We start from the raw sequence: 14,454 nt of genomic DNA on the forward strand, positions 1-14,454 counted from the left end.
TTGGCGTGGCGAAGATAGGAGCGAATTTTTCCAACGGTTCCTCCATCAAGTTAAGGGAGCAGGGGAGCGCCCTAGTTGCCGGAGTGCACACACTAGGGCCCTCCCAGGTCACCTTGTGAGTGCCACATTGGAAGGAGACTGTCCTGTTAGTGAAGTCCCAAAGTATGGGGCCCAACGTCGCAAGCCACTAGACACCGAGCACCAAATCAAACTCCTCTAAGGGGATGACGTAGCAATCGATGGCAAATTCCTCATCGCCCACTTGCTAGGCCAAGTCATGGCCAACCCCTGAGCTCAAAATGCACTCACCATTGGCAACTATTACCTAGGGTCCTTGGCGTTGTTGCAGTGCGATGCACTACTACAAGACACGACTTTTGTAACATATTCTTGTAGCACATTAAAAAATATGTTATTGCGAAATACTACAGTAACACATCATGTGTGTTACAAAGTTTGCCAGTAACACATATTCCATCAGGTGCTAATGTGTTACATAAAGACGTACTGTAGGAAGACAAATATGTGCAGCAACACATACTATTTTAAGTGTGAAAGTGTTACACATGGACGTACAGTAGGAATACATAATATATGTTGTTGCAAAAATGTTAAAAGTTATTGTTTAAACTACAGTATAGTTTTAAAACATGTAGAAATATTTTTTTAACCTAATACGCTTCACACTAATTAATTATTTTAGTGGCCTAAAGGGAGCACTTGAACTCAATACCTGTGTACTAGCTGATACAGAGAGGAGCCACCAGTGGTACTATTGCATTTTGGTGATTATTTGAGTAATTTAAAATATATAACAGATGGTCTACAGTTCAATAATGCAAGCCTAGAAGGTAACCGGTGAAACAATGAATTATAGGTCTCCGTATATCGAATTTACCATAGTGGGGAGCCGACACAGATTGAGCATAGGTACATAAATCATTGTGCATGCATGCTAGAACTACAATCCCATGACAAAAAGTATCATATCAAGAAAGGCATTTGATCTTGCACATCAGTTCATATAAACATAGGTTAGTTTTGATTGATCAAAAGATGGAGCGAACCCTGCTACTTGGTAGGCACTAGCAAGAGAACAAGTCAGCTACTGCAAGATTGGTTGACCATTTCCTTTCACTGCAATATTCGACATTACTGCCGTAGACAAGGAACCAAGTACTACGGTCAGACTTTGTCGATGACACAACTCAAGAGGACCTCCGTTTGAGCTCAGGCAACTTTTGGAGTAGCAATGGTGAGCCTTCGATACCCAAGGGAGAAGGTTTGCCTCCTGGACTGTGCGAGTCGATCGAGCTGACAGAGAGCTGGTTGAAGACGGAGGAGCTCCACGTGTCTGTGGGGCCACACATGACACCACCAAGGGGATAGCTCTGGGAGATCTGGGCCAGAGATGCTGAAGCCAGTTGAGGCGAACTGCTCAGTGACCAACTTGCATGCGTTCTCTAGAGTAGTGTCGATGTACTTCTGAAGCGCTTCCATTCTGATGTGCACATGCTTCTGGACCTGACCATGGGAAAAACCAGTCAAGTATTGTATATTGCAATGCATTCGCATATTAATGAGAAACCGTAAATGTGCAAGTCTTGTATGGAGCTGTTCAAGTTGACACTAGAAATGTTTTTGGAAGTTCCACAAGCACAGTTGTTGCAACTGTTACAGACAGATGCATCCCACATATGGTTAAGAGAAGCTTCAAAGACAGATATATCCCAAAGTTCCTGTTGTTGACAATGTTTCGCTAAAGATCAGCCCCTAAACTCATCATTTGTTTTTTGAGCATGCAGTTTTAAATTTAGTAAGCAACCATTACGTCGACCATTTCAATGGTATCATTCTATTAGGGAGATGGTCTTCTCAGCTAAAACCTAAATGCAGCTCACTTGTTTTTACAGTGAATGAACCGATAAGTAGAAAGCAATGCTCAGGATTCCAATCATTGACATAAAGCATATATCAGTAAATTCCAGTCCAAACTTCATGTCTTAAATCAATGACTCTGTCAAAAGCAAAACTGTTGCAGAAAATACTATAGGTGGCACTTTCTTGCCTTACACCATTCAGGAAGCTAAACTCAAGAGCATAATAGAAAAACCAGTCAGAGTTACCTCCACTTGTTCATGCAGTCTCCGTTGCACTTCCATCTGTGCCCTCAGTGCTTCTTTGACTTCCTGACTTCTGCAGCAGGAATTATGAAAGTGAACTCTATTTCAAAGAGCACGACCAAAGAAATATTATAAAAGGTATTCGTAGTCTGCCAAAATAAAATAAAAAACTAATATGTTGGTCAAGGAGTAGCTAATGAAGCTTACCCTTTCACATCATGGGCAGGAACTCTAGGGAAGACACTCATTCCACTTTGGGCATCTAGAAGATAGGATGCTGCAATTTGGGGACAGGTAAGCCCAAAACAGAGTTCAGAAGTTAGTACAAGAACCAATGGAACTCTTCCCAGTCTTACTTTTTGACTTAGGAACACAGATAGCTACACCAGAACATATGGTAAGCAGTTACTAGTGATTGATAGTGGAAAATCATATAGTATGACATTAATTAGTATAGATATCATAACTGCAGGGGAAATGTGCAGGTCGAGAAATGACACCAAAAAAACACTATGTTTGCAATGGGGATACACATCAGTGGAGTAATATGTAAACAAACACCATATGTATTACAGCCAACCGAGAACAATATGTTTTTAAGTTTCCGTTTTCACTCTTTCATCGCATGTATGCGGATGCAATTGAAACCCACCATGAACATGGACATGATTATACATGGATGTACTGTGGTGATTATATCAGACGCATAACCGAAGACTGAATTTTATACAAAAGATAACAAGTGCAATTATGTTTTTTCCCTCTCTGGCCAAGGCCTTGGTTCAATTCAAATGCATAATAGTAAGAGAAAATGTTAACCCAATGATTGTAAAATACTCCTTCCCATACAGATTCATTTTCACTCCCCAATCCCCATAATTCCCAAACTGCAGCGATTTCAGCAGTAGCACTTTGCTCCTGACAGCCCCATCATAGCCCCATTACTAGTCAAATTCCAACATGTTTGGTCCCTGTAGAAGAGATAATTCTGAACGGTCCTGTAATCTTCCTCATTAGACCCACCATGTAGGCCCCCAGGCTGTTGTCTCAGAATAGATATCCATTGTAAGCAGCAAAAGTTCAAATATCCCATTACCCCAGAACTTCCAGAAAACCCTAACAATTCAAAAAGTTGCCACCAAGTGATTACTTGACACATGCATCCTACAATCTATCTGAATCAAACTTATAAATGATGGACCAACTATATAATAAATAAAGTACATCCAAAATCTAAAACAGTCGAGTGAAGTAGAAAGTATAAACCGCATGAGACCCAGTAGGCTCATTGATTGAACAAAGAGATACAATTGCGGTAATTTTATACTACACTAGCTCCATTTCTACGGTATCTGTCATATTATGTTTCATATTAGTAATGTCTAAACTCTGAACTACTATGATTTTACATCAACTGCAAAACATGAATTCAGTGGCATTTGGTACATGTAGCTAGACCTTTAGGGTTTCACCATATTTAGTTTATCTAAATCCGTTAACACTCTCATTCCACAATGTCATGAGAAGTAGAAGATCAGGGGGGACGCTGTACCTAGGTGATAAGGTAGAGAATAGGATAAGCTCAAAATAAACCATATGTGCAGCAAATTATACCCCACAAATACATTAATTACTCATGTTTTAAGGATACATTGAAATTTATTTGTTTGTTTACATGGTTGTTTTATGGAACCAGAATCATGATGATGAGATTGATAATGAATTGCCTTATCAAGAAGGACCATCACTGCAGCCACATTCTGCTCATGATTTTAGACAAGAGATAACTCTTATGTGTTTAGAATCTACTACTTAGTTAGGAAATGTTTTATATCAGTGTTAACATGACTTTATCAAGAAGCATTAACATGCCAAAAAAAGTATTGAAAAACACTTGCCATGTCAATTGAAAAACATTTTTTGGCTTGTTTAGAACTAGAATAATTTTCTTGTGCTTGCACCATTCCTGGTTTAGAGGGTACCTATTGGCTGCTACTTCAACTATTTCCTCTTTGTTTCCCTCGTAATAGACTATGGCATGCACACAAAGGTAAGACACTCAAAAGAGGACTCTACGCCCCTCAAAGAAGATGCGTACTCTTTCAATGGAGATGGAGGTAACAAAAAATCATATAACAATGTTCCTAATGAATTTTTGTTTGTATGACTCAGTCATATTTTTCATTTATTGACTGTATTAATTCTCACATATAGATTGGTATCATAGTAGTTCTGAAGACTTCAACATATCCAAACAGAGAATGTGTGGCATATGCTAGTTTTCAGAATGAGATACCGCAACAAAGAGTTGATGGTGTTAAGATAGGTCCCCAATTTGTAATGGTGATTGTCAAACATCCGATTGTGGAAAAGGAGGAGTTAGTAAGGCCAATAAAGCACTAAAAGACAATCAGTGAAACATGTACTATAGGAAGACTGATTGCTTGGCCTAAAATTTTGGTGTGTCAATTTTCATCAATTTTGTCGAAGCACACATATTATATTTTGTTATTGCAATCTTAATGGTTAACCTTTTTCTGTACAGGTTGAAAAGGTGAAGGGATAAATCCATACATCTGGATGCTCGCCATGCGGTCAAATTAGAAATCAAATAATTACATGACTATTAGATAGCATTACATGTAGTTTAGACCATTGGACTAGAAAATTTGTAGTTTTCTATGCTTGTTTTCTATATAATCAATTTGTTATGGATGTTGTACATGGAATTATGCTAACAACAGTCATATTTATTATTCTTTTGATGGATGTTATGATCATAATCATGGTGATGTGTGTTATCATGTAACATGCTATTTTTATTATTTTCTATATGTTCATGGTTTGAATGTTATGATAATCATGGTGGTTTGTGTTATCGTGCAACATGTCATTCTTACATTTTCTCTATCATTGATGAAACAATAGTATAATCAATCATCACATTGTCATGTTGCTATAATTATAAAAGGATGTTCCTGATGCGGACATCTCAACAAGTCATGTAAACTAAGATGGTTCACCCCTACTCCAAGGGTCGATTACACGAAGCTGTGCCAAAAAGATACAACAAGAGGTGAACTCGCTTCTTACTGAGTTAAACTTTAATAATGATGAGAATTTTATACTAACTAAATGTTGTATATTTGTTTTGCTAAGGTTTACACCTGAGGAGAAGGACATTGCTCTAGATACAAAGGCCTACAAGCAGCGCAACGTAATCCTCGACCAGCTCCGAGTAGCGTCGCATACTCCTCGACCAGTTTCGAGTAGCGCTGCGTGCTCTTCAACCAGCTCTGAGCAGCGTCGCGTGATCCTCGACCAGTTTCGAGCAGTCCAGCGAGATACTCGACCACGAAGAAGAAACAACGACCACGAAGAGGAAGTGGTCGATCTCGTCGACCACAAAGAGGGGCCTTGACTGCCTCCACAACCTTCAACACTCTCAGTCTTGTGACAACTACTTCAACTTCATGAGTCATGTGACCAAGCCTGTGATGATTCAGCATGCATAATACACATGGTTGGAAAGATAATCAAGTCTACATTCACACCCAACAAACGGTTCATCATTTTGTCTTCCCAATAAGGAGTAATGGCCAATTTACTAAAGACTGCCAGAAGTTGAATAGGCCACGTAAGACTCTTCAACTTTAGACCTTTCAGCTAGCTTATCTTCAAGGAAACTCCACCAACATTTCACACCTAACTAGGAGAGTTGTTCCTAGTATAAATACCCTCTTATATCACTATTATAGGCAGCCTTTTGATAATCGAAATACAAACCCCTTTGTTAAGCTGTGTGCTAACAAATTCAGAGAGTAATCTCTACCCCTTTGGTCTTATGGTTTCCTCGCGGGATTACAGAAGCGGCCACGTCATCGGCTCCCAATTGGTTCCAGGTTATGTTGGTTGGTTCTTTGAGAGTGTGGTTGGGCGAATCCTCGATTCAGGTTATCGGTTAAAGACGGTGGTTGGCTTCGAGTTTTATTTACCAAGTTGCATTGTTATCCTGCTGCTTGCAGCTAGTTATCCGACTTCTTTAAAGCTAGTTATTTTGTTCGTGATCCTACGTCGTGAAGATCGGGACACCATCTGTATCATCTGATATCAGAGCCTTCGTTACCACGGTAGGATCGTTTATCCCTGTCTATATATATTTTGTGTTCGTCCTATCCACTAAAAAGCCAACAAAAAAATAATAACCTTTTGTTTTTTGCATCTGTTATTTTGGTGAGTTTAGTTAAGTTTCTATCCATTAGAGTCTTTGTTTTAGTTGTTGATCATCCATCCCTCGTGTATCTTTTGTGTTGTTCTATATTTTAGTGTTGTTTCATATCTATAAGTAAAAAGTTAGGGACCAAGTTCATCCTTTGCGAAAACTTGGATCCCATCAAGTTCTAGCTGCTGGTTGTGTTTTATCTTCTAATTTGTGCTAGTCATATATCTGGTCTTGTAGTACTGAAGTGTAAAAAAAAAAAGAAAGTTGCTAAAAAAAAGGAAAATTAGCAAAAGAAGTGAGAAAGATCAGTTCGTACAAGTGCGTAAAAACATCGAATCGAGTTGTGCAAACAGTTGTAATCCTTTTTATCAAAGGTGCAGAGTGAAAACTTTCCCTCAAGTGCTCGACCAGTTTGCTATCTTTTCTTTGATGCAAAATTTTGCTTGGGTTTGATTGCAACACTTGCATTCCGAGCATACTCCTTGTTTGTATCAAATCTGAATTTTCTTTGTGCGTGAGTTGATCCATATATTTCATTCATATATTGTGACGAACAGTAGGATTTGAATCTAGTTTGGATTGTTACATTGCTTTACAATAACTAGAATTCAGATTGCTCCTTGTGCATCAACTCCCCACCAAGCTCCACAAACAAGCCTCTGTAGACGGAAATCTGGTCGTGTATTCGCTTAACCATCACTTGTACCGTGCAGGAAAGATGGCGATTAATTCGAAGGAATGTGTGTCTCTTGCTCAATTCAATGAGTTGAAGCAAAGCTTGGAGCAGAAACTAGAGAGGAGCTCACAAGACATTCAAGCCCTCATGAATCTTGTTCGTGGTCATCAACGAGCCTTTGATGATGAGAGTAATCAATTCGAGGAAGTTGATAAAACCGATGCAGAAGCTGCTGCCCGGCATGCAAGACAACAACAAGAACGTGATGCTTTCCAAGGTCATCGACCACCATGTCCAGAACATGGAAACAATGATGTGCATGGTAGGGGAAGAGGTCGTGGTCGAGTGAATAATGATCATGAAGAAGAAGAAGAGGTCGAGTATGAACCATTACAAAATAATGGCCGTCGACGTCAAGGCAATCGAGCACGTAATCAGCCCTAAGAAGAGAGGTTTGGTAAACTGAAATTTACCATGCCTAAATTTGATGGAGGATCTGATCCTGAAGCTTATCTCACATAGGAGCTGAAAGTTGATAAGATATTTCGCATGCACAACTATTCGGAAGAAAAGAAGTTGGCAATGGCTTCTCTCGAGTTTGATGATTATGCTCTAATCTGCTAGGTGCAAGTTATCCATGATCGAGAGGATGTGGGACAGCCTGCTATTGTCTCATGAACTGAAATGAAAAGAGAAATGAGAGGTCGATTTGTGCCGAGGCATTATCGGAGTGATCTTTTTGACAAGCTGCAGAATTTGAAGCAAGGTAATCTCTCCGTTGAAGAGTATTACAAGGAAATGGAGAAGGCCATTATCAGGGCTAATATAAATGCACATGAAGAACAATCTATGGCATGGTTTATGTTGGATTTACACCGTAATATTCAACGCATTATTGAATTTCAGCCATATCAAAATTTGGTCGAACTAGTGCATCAAGCCAACAAAGCCGAGCGTAAATTGCAGCAAGATGCGAAGTCAAGCAAAGTAAGCCCTTATAGCACTGGAGTTGCAGCCAATACAAGCAAGAATATCTCACGGTTTTTTGCAGCTCGAGGAACCGTTACACACTCGAGTGATGGTGTACGTTCCAATGCTCATAGTGGAAAAGAAATCTCTGCTGCATGTTCGAGCAGTAAACCTACAACATCCACCACTTCTTTCATGGGTTCTACAACTAAGAGTAGTGGAATTCAATGTTTCAAGTGTGGAGGACATGGACATGTTATAAAAGAGTGTCCAAATAACCACACCATACTTGTGAATGAGAATGGCGAGTATGAATCGGCTAGTGAAGAAGAGCAAGATGTTGAAGAAGATGATGTTCCTGAAAATGAGGATCCAACAACATGTGAATATGAGAGTGGTGATGCTCTTGTTGTGGATCAAATATTGAGTGTGCCGATGAAGGAAGCTGAAAATGGACAGTGTCATAATTTGTTTCAAACAAGAGCCAAGGTTGAGGGCAAGGTTGTCAAGGTAATCATTGATGGCGGGAGCTGCCATAATCTTCCAAGTAAAGAGGTGGTCGAAAAGCTTGATTTGAAGCTGCTGCGGCATCCACACCCATATCATGTGAAATGGTTGAGTGATTCGGGAGATATCAAGATTGCATATAGGGTAAAAGTTCCATTCAAGATTAGTGAATATATTGATACTGTAGAGTGTGATGTTGTGCCCATGATAGTGTGCCATCTGCTGTTGGGAAGGCCTTGCAATATGATCATTCATCCTTTCATTATGGACGCACCAACCACTACACTCTCAAGTGGAAAAGCAAAGATTTGTTGTTTAAGCCCATGACCCCTCAGCAAATCATGGCTAAACATTTGCAAAAGAGTTCGAAAGTTGAAGTGGAGAGTGAGCAAGAAAGAGAAAAAAAGAATAATCCACGTGCCACCCACAATTCGGTGAGTGAGAGCCACAAACCAAATGTGAGAGACAAAAAGAAAAGAGAGGGGGAGAATCTAGTCATGTTAGCCAGCAAATCTGAAATAAGAAATGTGAGGACTCACCCAGATCAAGTACTCTTTGTGCTTGTGTACAAAGATGTATTGCTTTCAGCTAGCAGCATAGCATCTCTTCCTAGTGTTGTATCTCATCTTTTGCAGGACTATGAAGATGTGATTCCAAAGGAAACCTCAGCTGGACTTCCTCCTTTACGTGGCATTGAACATCAAATCGATCTCATTCCAGGTGCTGCACTACCAAATCGACCACCATACCACACCAACCCTGAAGAAATAAAGGAGATTCAAAGGCAAGTGAAAGAAATTTTAAATAAAGGTTATGTACGTGAAAGTTTAAGTCCTTGTGGTTCCTGTGATCTTGGTGCTAAAGAAAGATGGTTCATGGAGGATGTGTGTAGATTGTAGATGCATCAACAATATTACTATTGGCTATCGTCACCCTATTCCTATGCTAGATGATATGCTAGATGATTTGAGTGGTTCCATAATATTCACTAAAATTGATTTGAGAAGTGGTTACCATCAAATAAGAATGAAAATTGGCAATGAATGGAAAACTGCTTTCAAGATAAAGTTTGGACTGTATGAATGATTAGTTATGCCTTTCGGTTTGACTAATACTCCTAGTACTTTCATGAGATTAATGAACCATGTCTTGAGATCTTTCATTGGTAAATTTGTTGTAGTTTACTTTGATGATATCCTAATTTACATCAAGTCTTTTAAGGAGCATGTTGATCATCTTCGGCAAGTCTTGGATGTGCTTAGAAAAGAAAGATTGTTCGCTATCCTTGAGAAGTGCACCTTTTGTACAGAACAGGTTGTGTTTCTTGGCTTTGTTGTTTTAGGAAAGGGGATTGAAGTGGATGAATCAAAGGTGAAGGCAATCAAGGATTGGCCAACGCCTGTGAATATAAGCCAGGTAAGAAGTTTTCATAGCCTTGCTGGTTTTTATAGGAGATTTATGAGAGATTTCAGTACTCTAGCTGCACCCTTAAATGAATTGGCAAAGAAAGGTGTTGCTTTTGAATGGGGAGAATCACAAGAAATGCTTTTCAAGAACTAAAGAAATGTTTGACCAAAGCACCTTTATTGATTTTGCCTGATTTCACTAAAACTTTTGAAGTTGAATGTGATGCTAGTGGAATTGGTATAGGAGGTGTGCTCATGCAAGAAGGAAAACCTGTAGCATACTTCAGTGAAAAATTAGGAGGTGCACAACTGAATTATTCCATGTATGATAAAGAGTTGTATGCTTTGGTTCGAATACTTGAAACTTGGCAACATTACCTATGGCCAAAAGAATTTGTTATTCATTCAGATCATGAGACTTTAAAGTACTTGAAGGGCCAAGCTAAACTAAACCGTAGACATGCCAAGTGGGTTGAGTTCATAGAAACTTTCCCATATGTTGTGAGATACAAGAAAGGTAAGGACAATCTTGTGGTTGATGCTTTGTCTCGTAAAAATGTCTTGTTGAATCAGATAGAGGTGAAGGTGCCTGGCCTAGAGAGTTTGAAAGATTTGTATGGTAGAGACTCTGAAATTTCAGAACCATATGAGCAATGTAAAAATAGGAAAGGATGGGAGAAATATCACTTGCATGATAGGTTCTTGTTTCGAGCTAACAAGTTGTGTGTTCCAAATTCTTCGGTTAGACTCTTGTTGTTGCAGGAAGCACATGAAGGTGGATTGATGGGTTACTTTGGATGTGATAAGACCTATGAGCTACTGGCCAACCATTTCTATTGGCCAAAGATGAGAAGAGATGTTGAGAGATTTGTGCAGCGCTGCGTCACATGCCACAAAGCAAAGTCAAAACTGAACCTCCATGGTTTATATATTCCACTTCATGTTCCGAGTGTTCCTTGGGAGGACATTAGTATAGATTTTGTGTTGGAATTACCTAGAACTAAGAGGGGAAGGGATTCCGTTTTTGTTGTTGTTGATAGATTATCAAAGATGGCGCATTTTATACCGTGTCATAAAAGTGATGATGCTTCCTATATAGCAAATCTGTTTTTCAGGGAAATTGTGAGATTACATGGGATGCCAAAGACAATTGTTTCAGATCGTGACACAAAAATTTTGAGCTACTTTTGGAAGACATTATGGGCAAAACTTGGAACAAAGTTACTGTTTTCCACAACATGTCACCCACAAACAGATGGGCAAACTGAGGTGGTGAATAGAACACTTTCAATGCTACTGCGAACAGTGATCAATAAGAACTTGAAAGAGTGGGAAGAATGCTTACCACATGAAAGGAGTAACATGGAAGCCTCAAAACGTGCTGCATATGTCAAGAAGATACATGAAAAGACTAAGGAAGAAATTAAGAAGAAAATAAAATCTATGCTGCGAAGGCCAACAAGCATCGCAAGAAGCTTACTTTTGAGCCAGGTGATCTGGTTTGGGTACATCTACGGAAGGAACGCTTTCCAGACAAGCGTAAATCCAAGTTGATGCCTCGAGCAGATGGACCATTCAAAGTCTTGACCAAAGTCAATGACAATGCTTACAAGATTACGCTTCCTGAAGAATATGATGTAAGCACAACATTCAATGTCGCTGATTTGTCACCCTTCATCGATGAAGATGAGTCAGAGTCGAGGATGACTCCTTCTCAAGAGGGGAAGGATGATGCGGATATCCCAACCAGTCATGTAAACCAAGATGCTTCACCCCTAGTCGAAGGGCTGATTACACGAAGCCGTGCCAAAAAGATACAACAAGAGGTGAACTCGCTTCTTACTGAGTTAAACTTCAATAATGATGAGAAATTTATACTACCTAAATGTTGTATATTTGTTTTGCTAAGGTTTACACCTGAAGAGAAGGAATTTGCTCTGGATACAAAGGCCTACGAGCAGCACCACATTATCCTTGACCAGCTCCGAGTAACGCCGCATACTCCTCGACCAGTTTTGAGTAGCGCCGCGTGCTCTTCGACCAACTCTGAGCAACGCTGCGTGATCCTCGACCAGTTTCGAGAATTGTAGCGAGATACTCGACCATGAAGAAGAAACAATGACCACGAAGAGGAAGTGGTCGATCTCGTCAACCACCTTGTCGACCACAAAGAGGGGGGCCTCGACCGCCTCCACAACCTTCAACACTCTCAGTCTTATGACAACTACTTAAACTTCCACGAGTCATGTGACCAAGCCTGTGATGATTAGGCATGCATAATACATATGATTGGAAAGATAATCAAGTCTACATTCACACCCAACAAACGGTTCATCATTTTGGCTTCCCAATAAGGAGTAATGGCCAATTTACTAAAGACTGCCAGAAGCTAAACAGACCACACGAGACTCTTCAACTTTAGACCTTTCAGCTAGCTTATCTTCAAGGAAACTCCACCAACCTTTCACGTCTAGCTAGGAGGGTTGTTCCTAGTATAAATACCCCCTTGTATCACTATTATAGGTAGACTTTTGATAATCGAAATACAAACCCCTTTGTTCAGCTGTGTGCTAACAAATTCAGAGAGTGATCTCTACCCCTTTACTCTTGTGGTTTTCTCGTGGGATTACAGAAGCGGTCGCATCATCGGTTCCCAATTGGTGCTCCTGGTCCGTTGATTCCAGGTTGTTTTGGTTGGTTCTTTGAGAGTGTGGTTGGGCGAATCCTCGATTAAGGTTACCGGTTAAAGACGGTGGTTGGCTTCGAGTTTTATTTGCCAGGTTGCACTGTTATTCCGCTGCTTGCAGCTAGTTATCTAGCTTCTTTGAAACTAGTTATCTTGTTCATGATCCTACGTCGTGAAGATCGGGACACCATCCGTATCAGTTACTGATTGTGTTGCTATAGTTAGAGAAAGGTGTTACAAGTTCGTGCTGCCAATTTTCAAGAAATGTGTTGCAATATTTCTAAAAGGTGTTACTAGATGTGTGACTACAACTAATAAAAGATTTTACAAGCAATGTTACTATAGTTATGAAAAATATGTTACTATTGCCTATAGTAACATATATTATACATGTTACTATAGCTTAGCTCACCATTTCTTACATATAGGAACAACTATTATCTGCGACAATAGATCCTGCCATAGTAACATAGGCAACAAGGAAACATGTCAAATATGTTGCTAGAAACCTCATTAACACATTTATTGATATATAGTAGCACATATGTGTGTTACTACATCTCTGTCCTAATGTAGTGATGTCGGTGCGCTGCGTTGTGGCCGCGTTGACAAGGTTATGTGCTGATCCTGTGTCGAGCAGGGCTATAAGCGGCACGCTGGCCAGATGGACCTGGATCTATAGCGTGCGGCATGATCGAGGTTGGATGCTGGTCAATGCACAAAGGGATATTTCGGGTTTGTCGATGTCGCCATGATCAACATCGTCATCATCACCACTGCTAGGTGTGAGGAGGATGAACAGGCGCCGACACTTATGGCTGGGTGTGTAACACTCGTCACAGTTGAAGCATAGGCCCACCTCCCTACGGGTTGCCATGTCCTCTAGGGTTAGGCGACGGTGGCCGTGGAGCGTGTGGTGCCCCCACCGATCCAGATGGCATCCCTACTGCCGGCGTGCCTGATGAAGCTGGTGAAGAGGCTGGGGCCGCCGGGGGTGCCGCAGAGGCTGTCTTGTGGGGCGTCGCACGGTAAGGAAGTAGTTGAGTGCCGCCAAGGCACTGCGTTTGTATGCCCAGGCCAACACCATCGCCATCTGTAGGCTAGCCAGGTTCTGAAGCTTGATGTCTGTGCAAAATAGCTCGACTAGCCCTGGTGTGAAGAGTTGCACCTACTGGTGGGGTTAGAGGTGTTTGATGCGGCAAAGGATCGCTAGGAAGTTGCACCGGTAATCCTCCATGGTCCACATTTGTTGTAGCTCCTTGAGCTCGTCGAACAGGTTGTGCCTGATGGATGACCCAAAGTGTAGGTTGACGAACTCCTTGAAGTTGCACCAGTTCGGCTCACCCTTGTCCCACTCCAATTGGAAGTACCACTATTGAGCGACATCAGTGAGGTGGTACGAGGCGAGCCAAACCTTCTCGGACTCCACCATCTGTTGTCCCCGGAAGAACTGCTCGCAGCGCTGCAACCACCCCAAGGGATCTTCCTTACCGTCATACGTGGGGAACTCGAGATGGTGGTAACGGGGGGGGTGGAGTTGTGTGCTGTCAGTGCACGGTGTGGCGTATGACCAGCGCCGTGGTTGCCGCCTGGCAGCGGTAATAGGCCATCGGAGGGACGCTACTCTAGGGTCACAACACGGTCGTGCATGCTGGTGAGTTGTTCTTGAAATGACGTGATGGCACAGTCCGTGTTGGTGGAGTTCGCCGTGAGCTGGGCGAGTTGCTCCATGATGGCAACGAGCTTATCGGCGATGCGTGCATCCATCTCAGTACCCAAGACCAAAGTCTCTGATACCAAGTTGTCATGACCCGTTCCGGATCGCAGCGCGTGGTCGTGGAAGACAGGAGGCTTAGGCCTAAGGC

At 41.2% G+C, this 14,454-nt stretch overlaps 1 pseudogene; it reads right to left on the reverse strand.

The window, feature by feature from the left end:
* Nucleotides 1–1,208: 1,208 nt before the first annotated feature.
* Nucleotides 1,209–4,087, reverse strand: LOC133892137 (protein PHR1-LIKE 3-like; annotated as a pseudogene).
* Nucleotides 4,088–14,454: the final 10,367 nt, after the last annotated feature.

The sequence above is a fragment of the Phragmites australis genome, chromosome 15, assembly GCF_958298935.1.
Source record: "Phragmites australis chromosome 15, lpPhrAust1.1, whole genome shotgun sequence".
NCBI classification, from domain to species: Eukaryota; Viridiplantae; Streptophyta; class Magnoliopsida; order Poales; family Poaceae; genus Phragmites; species Phragmites australis.